A 13,970-nucleotide genomic window follows, 5' to 3' on the forward strand; every position below is an offset into this window, starting at 1 on the left:
AAACGAGTGCGACAAATAGGGGCAACATTCGAACCAAGATGACTTGCGTGACGCAGCAGGAGAAAAGATGGCGGAGGGATCTGTGGTGCAGATGCCCGCACAATGGTCAACAGAGCCATTGGTGGCCTGGGACTGAGTTCAAGCAACAAACGAAGGCAGCCTCAGAGGATTCGGCGAAGGTGGCAGAGCTGATTTGAGTTGCCCTGGAGAGAGTGGAGGAGGAGCTGGCGGCATAGAAGGTGGAGGAGGTGGCCTCCATGAGGATTATTTATCCTCATTGGAGGCTGAAATCCTGATGATGGGGGAAGGTCAGAAAAAGTTGAGGGAGAAGGTTGATGATCTGGAGAATTGTTTGAGGAGGCAGAACCTGAGGATTGTGGGGCTAACTGTAAGGATCGAGGGAATGCAGGCCACAAAGTATGTGCCCAAGATGTTTGAGCAATTGGTGGGGAAGGAGTCTTTGCTCGCCCTCCTGAAGTGGATCAGGCACACAGGGGTCGCTGTGGAGGAGGCCAAAAGCGGGAAGGCTGCCGAAAGCAATCATCGTGAGGGTGCATTGGTACTTGGATAAGGAGAAGATTCTGAAGTGGGCGAAGGAGACGGAGTACACCTGGAAAGCCATATGGTTCATATCTACCAGGACTTGGGAGCGGAGTGGGCTAAGCAGCAGGCCGGGTTTAACAGGGTCAAGGTGGCCCTCTACAGGAACACGGTACAGTTTAGGGTGCTATACCCAGATTCTTGGTGGGTCATGCATGGAAGACAGGAGCAAGGGCGGCACAATAGCACAGTGGCTAGCACTGTTGCTGCACAGCACAAGGGACCTGGATTTGATTCCAGGCTTGGGTCACTGTCTGTTCAGAGTCTGCACATTCCCCCGTGTCTGCATGGGTTTCTTCCGGGTGCTCCGGTTTCCTCCCACAAGTCCCAAAAGAAGTGTTAGGTAATTTGGACATTCTGAATTCTCCCTCCGTGTACCCGAACAGGCGCTGGAATGTGGCGACTGGGGATTTTCATAGTAACTTCATTGCAGTGTTAATGTAAGTCTACTTGTGACCGTAAAGATTATTCATATGAAAGATTATTATTATGCACCCGAGCATTCACCAGTCACACCTCATTCTTTCCCACATTGAGCTTATAACCTGAGAAGGACCCAAACTCTGTCAATATCCCCATAACCCTTTCAATACTCTCCACTGGGTCCGTAATGTAGAACAACAGATCGTCCGCATACAGGGAGACCATATGCTTCATTCCCCCACCCCCCCCTCACCCCCCAACTACACCATTACATCCACCCCCGAAGCCCTAAGGACCATTGCCAAAGGCTTGATCACCAACGCAGAAAACAATGGAGCCAGTGGACATACCTGCCTCTTTCCACGATACAAATGAAAATACTTTGAACCAACATTGTTGTGTGAACACTTGCCATAGGGTCCTTAAATAACAATCTGATCCAATCCACAATTCCCTGCCCAAACCCAAATATTCCCAACATTTCAAACAAATATTCCCACTCAACCAGTCAAACGCCTCCTCCGTGTCCATCAACACTGTCACCTCCGTGTCCATCAACACTATTGCCTGACCCTTCGAGGGCACCATAATCACATTTTTAAAAAATATATTAAAGTTTTTTAACACAATTTTTCTCCCTTACAAACAATAACCCCCCGCCCCCCCTCGTAACAAAGAAAAAAACGGGAAATCGCGCAGAGCAAGATATATACATGGCAAAATGATATATTTACACAGCTTTGTACACTGGCTCTCACCCGTACGTGCCAGCTTCCCCAACCCTTCATGTTATCTCTTGCTCATCCACCCTCCCAGGCAGTCCCCCCTTTCCCTCCCCCCTCCCCCCCCCTCCCAGGACGTCCCCTCCACCCCCCCCCCAAGGTTGCTGCTGCTGCTGACCGACCTTCCTCTAACGCTCCGCGAGATAGTCTAGGAACGGTTGCCACTGCCTGTAGAACCCCTGCGCAGACCCTCTCAAGGCGAACTTAATCCTCTCCAACTTTATGAACCCAGCCATATCATTTATCCAGGCTGGGGGGCTTCGCCTCCTTCCACATTAGCAAGATCCTTCGCCGGGCTACTAGGGACGCAAAGGCCAGAATGCCGGCCTCTTTCGCCTCCTGCACTCCCGGCTCGTCCACTACTCCAAATATTGCTAGCCCCCGGCTTGGCTTGACCCGGACTTTCACCACCTGAGATATTGCTCCCGCCACTCCTCTCCAGAACCCCTGAACACTCGAGTCCTCTTCACCAGCCCATTCAGGCCCCTCACATTCCACGTTCTCAGCCGGATTGGAGGGGCTCTCACCTCCCCCCACGCCCCGCCGACTAGCCATCTCCTTTTCTGGGCCAGTCCCGTGTCCACGCCTCCCTCACCCTCCAGTCCCCCAGAGGGGGGACCCCCGTCCCGACCACCTCTTCTGTGTCCCATTCCCTTTCGGCCAGTGCAGCAGCAACCCTTTCCCCCCCCCCCGCTCTTCCCCCCCTCCCCTCCCCCCCGCTAGACCCCTGTCTAGCTTTTTTGCTCCCCCCATGTCACTCCCGTAAGTCAGCTGACGCCTGCTGACCCCGGCTTCCCCCGCCGTCCCATTGACCTCCCGGCGTGGGAGTCTCCCAATCCATATGCATTCCTTCGTTCCCCTTCCCGCCTTTCTTCCTGCGCGCGGGAAAAAACCCCGTGCTTTCCAAAGCCCGCTCAGCCCCCTCTGGCGCAGCTCCTGTCGCGGCCTTGTCTCTCTCCCCCAGCCCATGTAACATTTCCTGCGCGTAATTGACCCCCTATATACAACAACCATCACACATCAAACCCCAAAACATCCCCCCCACCCTCACAAACCCTCAGTTAGAGTCCAACTTTTCGGCTTGTACAAAGGTCCACGCCTCCTCAGGCGTTTCAAAGTAATAGTGTTGGCCCTTTTATGTGACCCACAGTCGTGCTGGCTGCAGCATTCCGAATTTCACTTCTTTCCGGTACAACGCCGCTTTGGCCCGGTTGAAACCCGCTCTCCGCTTTGCAACCTCCGTGCTCCAGTCCAGGTATATTCGGATCTCTGCATTGTCCCACTTACTGTTCCGCTCCTTCTTGGCCCATCTCAGGACCCACTCTCTGTCCGTGAACCGGTGGAACCTCACCACCATCGCCCTTGGCGGCTCATTTGCCTGGGGCTTCTTCGCCAGCACCCGATGTGCCCCGTCCAACTCCAGCGGCCTCGAAGGGGCCTTCGTGCCCATCATCGTCTCGAGCATCGTGCTCGCGTATGCCCCGGCATCAGCCCCCTCCACTCCCTCAGGGAGACCCAGGATTCGCAGATTCTTTCTCCTCGACCTGTTCTCCAGGTCTTCGAGTCTTCCCGCCCACCTCTTGTGTAGCGCCTCGTTCTGCTCCACTCTCACCGCCAGGCCCACGAGCTCGTTCTCGTTCTGACTGACTCTTTTCTGTACCTCCTGGATCTTAGCTTCGTGGGCCTTCTGCGTGATCCCAAGTCCTTCAATTGCCGAAAGCATAGGCGCCAACATCTCTTTGCGCATCTCCTCGCGCTGCTCCTCGAAGCAGGGCTTGATGAACTCCTGCAGCTCCCCTTTGTCCCTGGCCGCCGCCATTTTGTTTTCTTTCCCTCGCTTCTCCCGTTGCTCCAGTGCCGCTCCTTTGGCTGTTACACTTCGGGTCCGTTTCATAGAAGTTGGCAGTGTTTGCTTCACCAGTCTGCCCCAAAAAGTCTATGGAAACTCCTGAAAAAGGTCTGAGAGTCGGCTCCAGACGGGAGCTGCCGAATGCGCGACCTACTCCTCCATGGCCGCCACCAGAAGCCTCGTCCCCGCATCTTCAATGCCCTTGGTAGATCCTTTCACAGTTGTTCCCTCTGCTGCTAGAATTCACCTTTGATAGAGTCGAGTCAGATTGCAGCTTTAAGCTTGCCCTTCCCCCGCCTGCATGCTGGAAGAGGCCTCTGTCCATTGCTGCAGATCAAGCCAAATCCTTCACTGTTTCTGCCGGGTATGGCAGCCAAAAGACACAACATTCCTGGGGGACACCGTCAGGGGAATGCTGCAGTCTTCTTCCCACACCGGGAAATGTCAAACAAATGCCGTGGGGGCCCTGTAAAAGAGCCCAAAAGTCCGTTCCAAGCGGGAGCTGCCGAATATGCGACCTAGCTCTGCATAGCCGCACCCGGAAGTCCCACCATAATCACATTTAACAGCCTCCTAATGTTAGCTGACAACCTCCGCCCCTTCACAAACCCTGTTTGTTCCTCATCTATCACCGCGGCACACAACCCTCCATGCGTGTCACCAGCACATTTGCCAATAACCGAACCTGGGACCCTGTCGCTGTGAAACAACAGTGCCTAGCCACTGTGCTACCATGCCACCCACAGGGGAGGGGCTTGGCGGAATTGTCGTTTAGGCTGGTCAAGTTGAGTTTTTGATGCATAGTTGGGCCCAACTGCACAAGTTAAATTTGGTTAACTTGGTGGAGAGGGTGAAGGAGGACTTTAAGAAGTGGGCAAGGCAGACAAAGCTGGGAAGGACACATAATCCGGAGGTCAACCAGGACATTGGGGCATGCCTGGCAAAGCGCAGGACTGAATTCAACCAGGCGAAATCGGCCCTGTGCAAGAGCGGAGTTAAGTTTGGAATGTTGTTCCCAGCCTCACTCTGGGTAAAGAACATTATTTCAACAAAACGAGCGGCAGAGGCAGATGAGTTTGTGTGGACGAATGGCCTGGACAAGGGGTAGGCAAGACAGCGCTGAGGGTGAAACAGAGGAAGGAAAAAGTGGAGAAAGAAAAACTATTCTGGACTCATACCATGTTTGCACAGAACAGTACAGCCTCGCTCTGAACAGAAATATTAAAATACAGGAAAGGGCGAGGGCAGCGGAGCACAGGAGAGGGTGAAGAGGGAACAGCAATCTAACGAGCATAGGAAAGGGGTAAGATCAGCCCCGGGAAGAGGGCCACCACACTAGCGGAGAAAGCTAGTGCAGGAAATATGAAAACACTTAGCGTCAGGGAGGGAGTGTCTGGTGGCGGGGGAGGGGGGACGGACCATAAGGGTATGGATGGGGAATGCAGGGAGATAGGGAAGAGGGGACATAGGGGTGGGGGTGAGTAGGTAGCAGGGGGATAGAGGGGGGAAGGGGGAACAAAAGGGAAACAAAGATAAGATTGGCTTCAGCAGGTTGAGGGAACAAGAAAGCGCCGCAAGCTGCCACTTTGGAGGGTCCCTGGGCAAAGGGAAACCCCAGAGTGCAGAGCGCACCCACGTGCCGTACACATAGTTGGCAGCCATGTTGGGTGCCCCTGGACAAAGGGCAACATCGAACGGAGTGAAGGGGCCTGGCCTCATGGTGAGAAAGGCAACCGTGGACATTTTGGACAGCCCGCTAACAAAGGGAAACTCCGGAATGCAGAGGCGCGTCCACCAGGGTGACCCTGCAGGAAGGGGGGGGGGAGAAAAAAATCCCACCAGGATTATCACCAGGGACGTCAGGGACCTAACGGTCCAGTGAAAAGATCCAGAGTCTTCGCCCATTTCAGAAGTTTGAAAGCCAACATAGTCTTCCTTCAAGAGACGCACCTGAGGGTGAAGGACCAGCTGCGGGTAAGGAAGGGCTAGGTGGGACAGATGTATCATTCATGTTATGGGGCGAGGGCCGGCCGGTGGGGGTGGGGGGTAGCTATCCTGATTAGTAAGAGGACAGTGTTTACGGCGGCAAAGACGGTTACGGTCCCAGGGGGACGGTACGTCATGGTCAGCAGTGTCCTGGAAGGGGCACTGGTAGTCCTGGTAAACGTGTACGCGCCCAACTGGGATGACACGGATTTCATAAAGAAGACCATGGCAGAAATCCCCAACATCGACACACACTGATTGATCATGGGGGGGGGGGGGGGGACTTTAACTGTTTACAGGACCCATTGACAGACAAATCAAACCCCAGAACGGCAATAAAAAAGGCATGACCAGGTAATTGGGAGAATTCATGGGACAGATGGGGGGAGTGGACCCATGGTGGTTCCTACACCCCGGTGTGAAGGAATTCTCGTTCTTCTCACCGGTGCACAAGGTATACACCCGTATCGACTTCTTTGCAGTGAGGAAATCGGTGCTTCCAAAAATAGAGCAGAATACTCCACGATAGTCATCTCCGACCACAGATGTGAGGTTGGAGACTGTCTGTGCCCAATGCCCCGCATGGAGGTTGCACACGGACCTCTTGGCCGACAAGGTCTTCTGCCAGAAAACATCACTGGCCATAGGCGAGTACATCACTAACAACCAGAATGGGGAAGTCTCACCTTCCATGTTCTGGGAGGCACTGAAGGTGTCGAAGGGAGAGATTATAGCGTACAATGTAGAGGCAGGAAAGTGAGAGCGGCCAGACAGTAACTGATCAACTCCGTCCTGAAGGTCGACAGAAAATACTCAGAGGCCCCGAACATAGAGCTTCTGGTGGAGAGGAAAAAGCTACAAATGGACTTCAACCTGCGATCCACCAGGAAAGCAGTGCACCAACTCCGCCAGACACGGAGGACCTTTTACGAGCACGGAGAGAAGGCTAACCGCCTGTTGACTCACCAGCTGAGAAAGCAGAGACGGTCTGGTAGCTGAACCAAAAAAGGTAACCAAGCATTTGAGGCCCTCTACTAGGGTCTGTTCACCTCTGAGCCCCCCGACAGGGACTCAAGGATGAAACGGTTTCTCGATGGAATGGACATGCCAGTCACGGGGGATGATAGATGGAGAGAGTTGGAAGCACCCAATAGGACTGGGAGAGGTCATGGAGAGCATCAGCTCCATGCAGGTGGGGAAGGCGCCGAGACCCAATGGGTTCCCGGCAGACTTCTTTAAAAAATTCGTACCAGCCCTGGCCCTGCACCTACGGGAGATGTTCACAGATTCGCGAGCGAAGGGCACCTTGCTTCCAACAATAACACAGACCACTATATCACTGATACCCAAGAAAGACAAAGACCCGACAGAATGCGGATCATATAGACCCATTTCGCTGCTCAACATAGACGCAAAAATACTCGCAAAAGCCCTGGCCAAGAGACTGGATAATTGTGCACCAGAAGTGGTCATAGAGGACCAGACGGACTTTGTCAAGGGTAGACAGCTAACTGCGATCATCAGATGGCTGCTGAATGTGATACTGACCCCATCTGGGGAGAGAACACAAGAGGTGATTGATGCACGATCAATAACTGCAAAGACGAGGTTAAAGCATAACTGAAAGCTTTAATAGACTAGAACTGTTCCCCAGCAGCTCAGGTACAGAATGAGGGCTGCTGGGACGGCACCGACTCTTATACATCTATCAGGGCAGGGCTACATACTATACAGCCAATGGTAAACCCCCAGGTTTAACCAATGGACTTCAGCCTCTCGGGTGCTGCAATACCTGATAACACCACAGTGATCATCTCCCTGGACGCAGAAAAGGCCTTCGACAGAGTTGAATGGAAGTACCTCATAGAGATTCCGGAGTGGTTTGCGCTAGGCAACGTCCCCAAGGCAAGCGTTCGGACCAACACCACCAGCTCTGAATACTTTGAGGTACACAGAGGCACCAGGCAGGCATGCCCTTGTCCCCACTCCTGTTCGCCCTGGCATTTGAATCCCTGGCGATCGCTCTGCGAAACACGAGAGGCTGAAAGGGCCTCCGAAAAGGATTCAGAGAGCACACCGTCTCGATCTATGCAGATGACTAACTCCTCTACAAAATGGACCAGCAGAACAGCCTGAAAGTAGTCATGAAGCTCCTGGAAGATTTTGGGGTCTTCTCAGGCTACAAACTTCACCTGGGCAAATGCGCAGCATTCCTGGCGACCCCAAACAGGGGAGGGACAATGTTGGAAGGTCTACCATTCTGCACATTCCGCTACCTGGGGATCCAGGTAGCCCACAACTGGACAAGGATTCACAGGTGGAATCTGACAAGTCTGGCGGTGGAAGTCAAAAAGGACCTACAGAAGGGCAGCATGGTGGCACAATGGCTAGCACTGATGCCTCCGAGCACCGAGATCCCAGGTTCGATCCCTGCCCTGGGTCACTGTCCGTGTGGAGTTTGCACATTCTCCCTGTGTCTGCGTAGGTTTTGCCCCCACAACCCAAAGATGTGCAGGATAGGTAGATTGGCCACGCTAAATTGTCCCTTAATTGGAAAAATGAATTGGGTACTCTAAATTTATTTTTAAATAAGGACCTTCAGAGATGGGATGCACTTCCGTTCTCCCTGGCGGGGAGGATGCAGGCGATCAAGACGAACGTACTGCCAAGGTTCTTCTTCCTATTTAGATCCATACCGATCTTCATCCCCAAGGCCTTTTTCCAGGGAATAGATAAAATGATCATGGAGTTTGTGTGTGTGTGTGTTCGGGGGGAGGCAGAATCCAAGAATCCCCAAGTCTACACTATAGAGGAGAAGAAACATGGGCGGCCTGGGCCTTCCAAACTTGCAATACTACCACTAGGCAGCCAAATCCGAGAGAGTGAGGGGATGTGTAAGGGAACCTACTATGGCATGGGTGAGGCTGGAGGAATCCTCCTGTTAGGGATCGATCCTCCAAACCCTCACCACACCAGCGTTCCCATCCCCCCAGCAAAATATGCATCTAGCCCAGTGGTGGAAGCCACGTTGAAAACATGGAACCGGATGAGACAACACTTCGGCTTAACCAAGATGCGGTCACCACAAATTCCCACCAGCCATGCTAGATGCCACTTTTAGGAAGTGGAGACAGGACAGGGAGGGAACGCTAGTGATCAGGGACTTTTACATGGGGGACAGGCTCGAAACCCTAGATAAGCTAACGGAAAGACTGGAGCTACCAAACGGTCAGGAGCTCCGACACTTACAAATCAAAAACTCCACAAGGAGACAACGAGGTACCCTAGGGCCCCGAGAAATACATTGCTGGAAGAACTGCTGGACGCAGACAGGGGAAGGGGAACTGTGGGGACATTTACGGACGACTTTTAGAAAGGACGAGAACACCATTAGACAGAGCAAGATAGAAATGGGAGGACAAACCTGGGACTGAAGTAGGGTGGGGACACTGGAATGAAGCACAAAGCAGGGCCAACTCCACCTCCTCCTGCACAAGGCCTCATGTAGTTTAAAGTGGTGCACAGAGCGCACCTAACCAGAACCCAAATGAACAGTTTCTTCCCCGAGGTGGAGGATAAATGTGAACGGTGCCAGGGAGGCCTGGCCAACCACACCCGCATGCTCTGGGCCTGCCCCAGACTTGTCGGGTTTTCAACGGCCTTCTTTGAGGCGATATCCAAGGTTGTGGGGATGAGGGTAGAGCTGTGCCCGAGAATAGCAGTCTTCGGAGTGTCAGACCAGCCAGAAGTACATATGGGGAGCAGGGACGGTGCCCTTGCATCATTCCTGTGGCTACTGCACACATTGGCTCCCAGTCGAGCAATGCCTCAAATTAATATTATTTATTCATTTTTGACTCACCTTATCTCTGTACTGTTCTCCAGCTCTACAATCCTCCAAGAGTTCTGTGTTTCTCCAATTCCAGCTTTTTGAGCACCCCAATTTCAAATGCTCCACCATTTGCAGCCATGCCTTCAACTACCTAGTCTGCTCTAGAACTCCCTCCCTAAACCACTCTACATTTCTACCTTTCCTCTTCTTTAAAATAAATTTAGTGTACCCAATTCATTTTTTCCAATTAAGGGGCAATTTAGCATGGGCAATCTACCTACTCTGCACATCTTTGGGTTGTGGGGGCGAAACCCACGCAAACACGGGGAGAATGTGCAAACTCCACATGGACAGTGACCCAGAGCCGGGATCGAACCTGGTACCTCGGCGCTGTGAGACAGCAATGCTAACCACTGCATCACCGAGTTGCCCTTACCTTTCCTCTTTTAAGATGCTCCTTCAAACCTACCTCTTTGGCAAAGCTTTTGGTCACGTATTCTTGTGTTATTCATTGTCATACTTTGTCTGGTGTAACACTCCTGTAAAGTGCCCTGGGAGGTTTTACTATATTAAAGCTGTAATATAAATGCAAGTTATTGTTGTTCATTTTTAGAAACAGATAAGAAAGGTCAGACAGAAAAAATTAATTGCAGGTAAAGAGTCGATATGAGTCCCAAACCCAAGCACAAAGGTAGGATTTTGGGAGAAATATTGTGGGAAAATAAAATAACATATATACTGTACAGGTAATTTTTACCATTCCCCTGCAAACCGTTAACTCTTTTACATGTTTCCTATATTATTTATATGCTTTTATATTCAGATTAGTCAAAAATAATGACAGCTGAAACCACTTAGAAGAATAAAATCAGCAATGTGAGTGGTTGAATTTGCAACTTTTCAAATTGGAGCTTTTTAGTGGATCTTTGTTGATCTCAATTAATGAATTCGTTTGGCCTACTAAAGCAGTGGGAGACTTGTTTTTACTGCTAAAAAAGGTTGATGTATTTAATTTTTGACATACTATACAAAAAGCTTAATTATACACTAGCATTTCTCTTGTGATGATGGTGTGTCAGAGGATAGGCTAATCCAAAATGTGACAGGAAGTGAATTTGATGCCTGCATGAGCTCTTTTGATATGTTAATATGGGAAGATGTCCTCTATGTGCTTGATGTAGAACAATCATTAACATGCTTGGAACAAACTTATTTGCAATTTTGTTACAACAAAATGGAAATTAGGTCATCTTTGCACAGGAAGGTTTCTTTTGCATTCCAGTAGAGGGCAGTTAAGCCACGCAATGCAAAGTGAATAATACCTGACAATTTAGACAGATCTTGCATTATACAGATTATATGGTGTCAATAAAATATTGATTATTGGCCACGGAGGCCTGAGCTGAGCTGATGAGGGGGAATGTGAGCCCAGACAGCCCTGCTGTGTATTTCCAGCGGTTTGTTTTTCATACAGATTTCCAGCATCCACAGTATTTCCTTTTGCGTCAAGTTTAGTTCACTGCCACTTCTCTTCCAGGAATGTCCATCTTGAAGAAGTTCTGCTCTTCTCCAGGGTTTCCATTTGTCTCCTCTACCTTCTTCTATCTCCTTACCCTCCTTTCGCTTGCTTCAAAACCTGTTACATCTCTAACTTTTCCCAACCCTGATGAAAGATCATCAATCTTGCTTACCATGGATACTACCATAGCAGCTGTTTGTTATTTCAGATTTCAAACAACTACAGTATTTTGTTTTTGCATTGAAGAGAGGTGCTGGAGAGAATAATGCAAAATAACAAAATGGCAAGCTTATTAAATCAGACATTTTCACAATGGATACAGAACAAAAAATACCAACGCCACAATGGAACCTATAAGTAAGTCAAAGGAAGGGTTTGATATAAATGAAATAAATAATGGAACTTTGGCGGACAAGTCTTCACCGCGGAGTGCTTAAAGGTACGAATGAGAACATTATAGGTCTGTTATAGTCATAATGTTACAAAGTTCTCCAAAATTGATTAGATTTCCAAATGGAGGGAGGAACTGGTCAGTTGTGGAGAAGCCACTGAAATCTTTCATGAGGGACAGAGCAACTGAGCACTTGGACAAGTATGGATTAATCAAAGAAAGTCGGTATCGATTTGTAAAAGTTAGTTTTACGCCACTGCCCAACATGAATTTATACCCCCATGTATATGAAACTAATTGTCCTACACCAGCAGAGGCATTTTGTTAGCTGCAACAGAAATATGTTTTGTAAAGATTCTATAGAACATGTAGCGGCTTGATGCAACCGAGTGGCCTGCTAGCCATTTCAGAGGGCATTTCAGAGTCAACCACATTGCTGTAATGCAAAAATCTCAAATTTGAGTGACAAATGTTCAGACAGGGTTATTCAATAAAGCATTGCAAAAAAGGCTAAAGGCAGGGTAAGGGTTCATAGAGTTGGGGATCCAATTTTAGCCTCTTTAGAGGATTGATTAATGGGCAGTAACAGGGAATTTTCAAGTTGACAGGGTGATATGAGTGGAGTGCCACAAGGATCAGTTCTGAAGCCTCAGCTGTTTGCAATCTAATTAGACTTAGATGAAGAAACAAGAGAGTGGAATCATAGCATCATACAATCATAGAATTTACAGTGCAGAAGGAGGCCATTCGGCCCATTGAGTCTGCACCCTACAGAAGTCCACACGTTCACCCTACCCCGTAACCCCACACATTCACCCTATCTCCGTAACCCAGCAACCCCACCCACCCTTTTTGGAATATAAGGGCAATTTAGCATGGCCAATTCACCAAACCTGCACATCTTTGGACTGTTGGAGGAAACCGGAGCACCCGGAGGAAACCCACGCAGACATGTGGAGACTCCGCACAGACAGCGACCCAAGCCAGGAATCGAACCTGGGACCCTGGTGCTGTGAAGCAACTACTAACCACTGTGCTACCGTGCTGTCTCCCATGTACCTAGGTTTGCTGATGATGCAAAGCTAGGTGGAAAGTTAAACTGTGGGGAGGAATCAGAGAGGATGCAAACAGATTGAGGCAGGTTAAGTGAGTGGGCAACATGATGGCAGATGGAGTAAATGTAGGGAGATGTAAAGTTATTCACTGGTTGTAACAATAGAAAAGGGGATTGATTCGATTGGTTGGCTGGACAGTTGGTTTGTGATGTGGAGTGATGCCAACAGCACGGGTTAAATCCCCATACCTGCTGAGGTTAGTCATGAAGCCCCTGCTTTCTCAACCGTGCGTCTGAGGTGTGGTGACCCACAGTTTAATTCGCCACCAGTCAGCTCTCAAAGGGGAGAGCAGCTTATGGTTCTCTGGGACTGTGGCGTCATTTACATTTAACAAAACATTTAAGAAAAGTAGAATTTTTTTTACAAGGTATGAAACTTGTTGATGTTCAAGGAGTCTTGGGTGTGCTTGTACAAGGAATGCAGAAAAGATGCGGAAAGGGCGGTGCAGTGGTTAGTACTGCTGCCTCACAGAGCCAAAGACCTGGGTTCAAATCTGGCCTTTTCAGTCACTGTCTGTGTGAGGTTTGCACTTTCTCCCTGTCTCTGCGTGGGTCTCCTCTGGGTGCTCCGGTTTCCTCCCACAGTCTAAAGATGTGCAGGTTAGGTGGATTGGCCATGCTAAATTGCTCCTTAGTGTACAAAGATGTGCAGGTTAGGTGGGAATAGGGCGGGGACTGGGCTTAGGTAGGGCACTCTTTCAGAGGGTAGGTGCAGACTCGATAGGCCGAATGGCCTCCTGCACTGTCGAATTCTATTTTAAAAAATTCTATTACCATGCAAGTGCAGCAAGCAATTAGAAAGGCAGGTAGCATATTGACGTATATTACATGGGGATTGGAGTAGAGGAATTAAAATGTCTTGCTACAATTTTACAGGGTTTTGGTGAAACCACATAGAACCATAGAACCCCTACAGTGCAGAAGGAGGCCATTTGGCCCATCTAGCCTGTACCAACCCACTGAAAGAGCAGCCCACCCTATCCCCTTAACCCAGTAACCCCACTTAGCCTTTTGGATACTAAGGGACAATTTAGCATAAGCAATCCACCTAACCTGTACATCTTTAGACTGTGGGAGGAAACCAGAGCACCTGGAGGAAACCCACACAGTCACGAGGAGAACATACAAACTTCACATAGACTGTCACTGAAGCTGGAATTGAACCCAGGTCCCTGGCACTATGAGGCAGCAGTGCTTGCCACCATGCCGCATTTGGAATACTGTGCGCAGTTTTAGTCTCCATACTTAAGGAAGGATATACTTGCATTGGGGGCGGGACAGTAAACGTTTACTAAATTGGACCCTGAGATGGCAGCCTTGTCCTATGATGAGAGGCTGAGTAAATGGGGCCTATATTCTCTGGAGATTAGAAGAATGCGATGCAATCTCATTGGAACATTCTGAAGGGGCCTGATAGATTGTTTCCGCTGGTCAGGGAATCCAAAACACATGGGCACAGTCTCAGGATAAAGGG

The sequence above is a fragment of the Scyliorhinus torazame genome, chromosome 15 (assembly GCF_047496885.1).
Source record: "Scyliorhinus torazame isolate Kashiwa2021f chromosome 15, sScyTor2.1, whole genome shotgun sequence".
In the NCBI taxonomy this organism is placed as follows: Eukaryota; Metazoa; Chordata; class Chondrichthyes; order Carcharhiniformes; family Scyliorhinidae; genus Scyliorhinus; species Scyliorhinus torazame.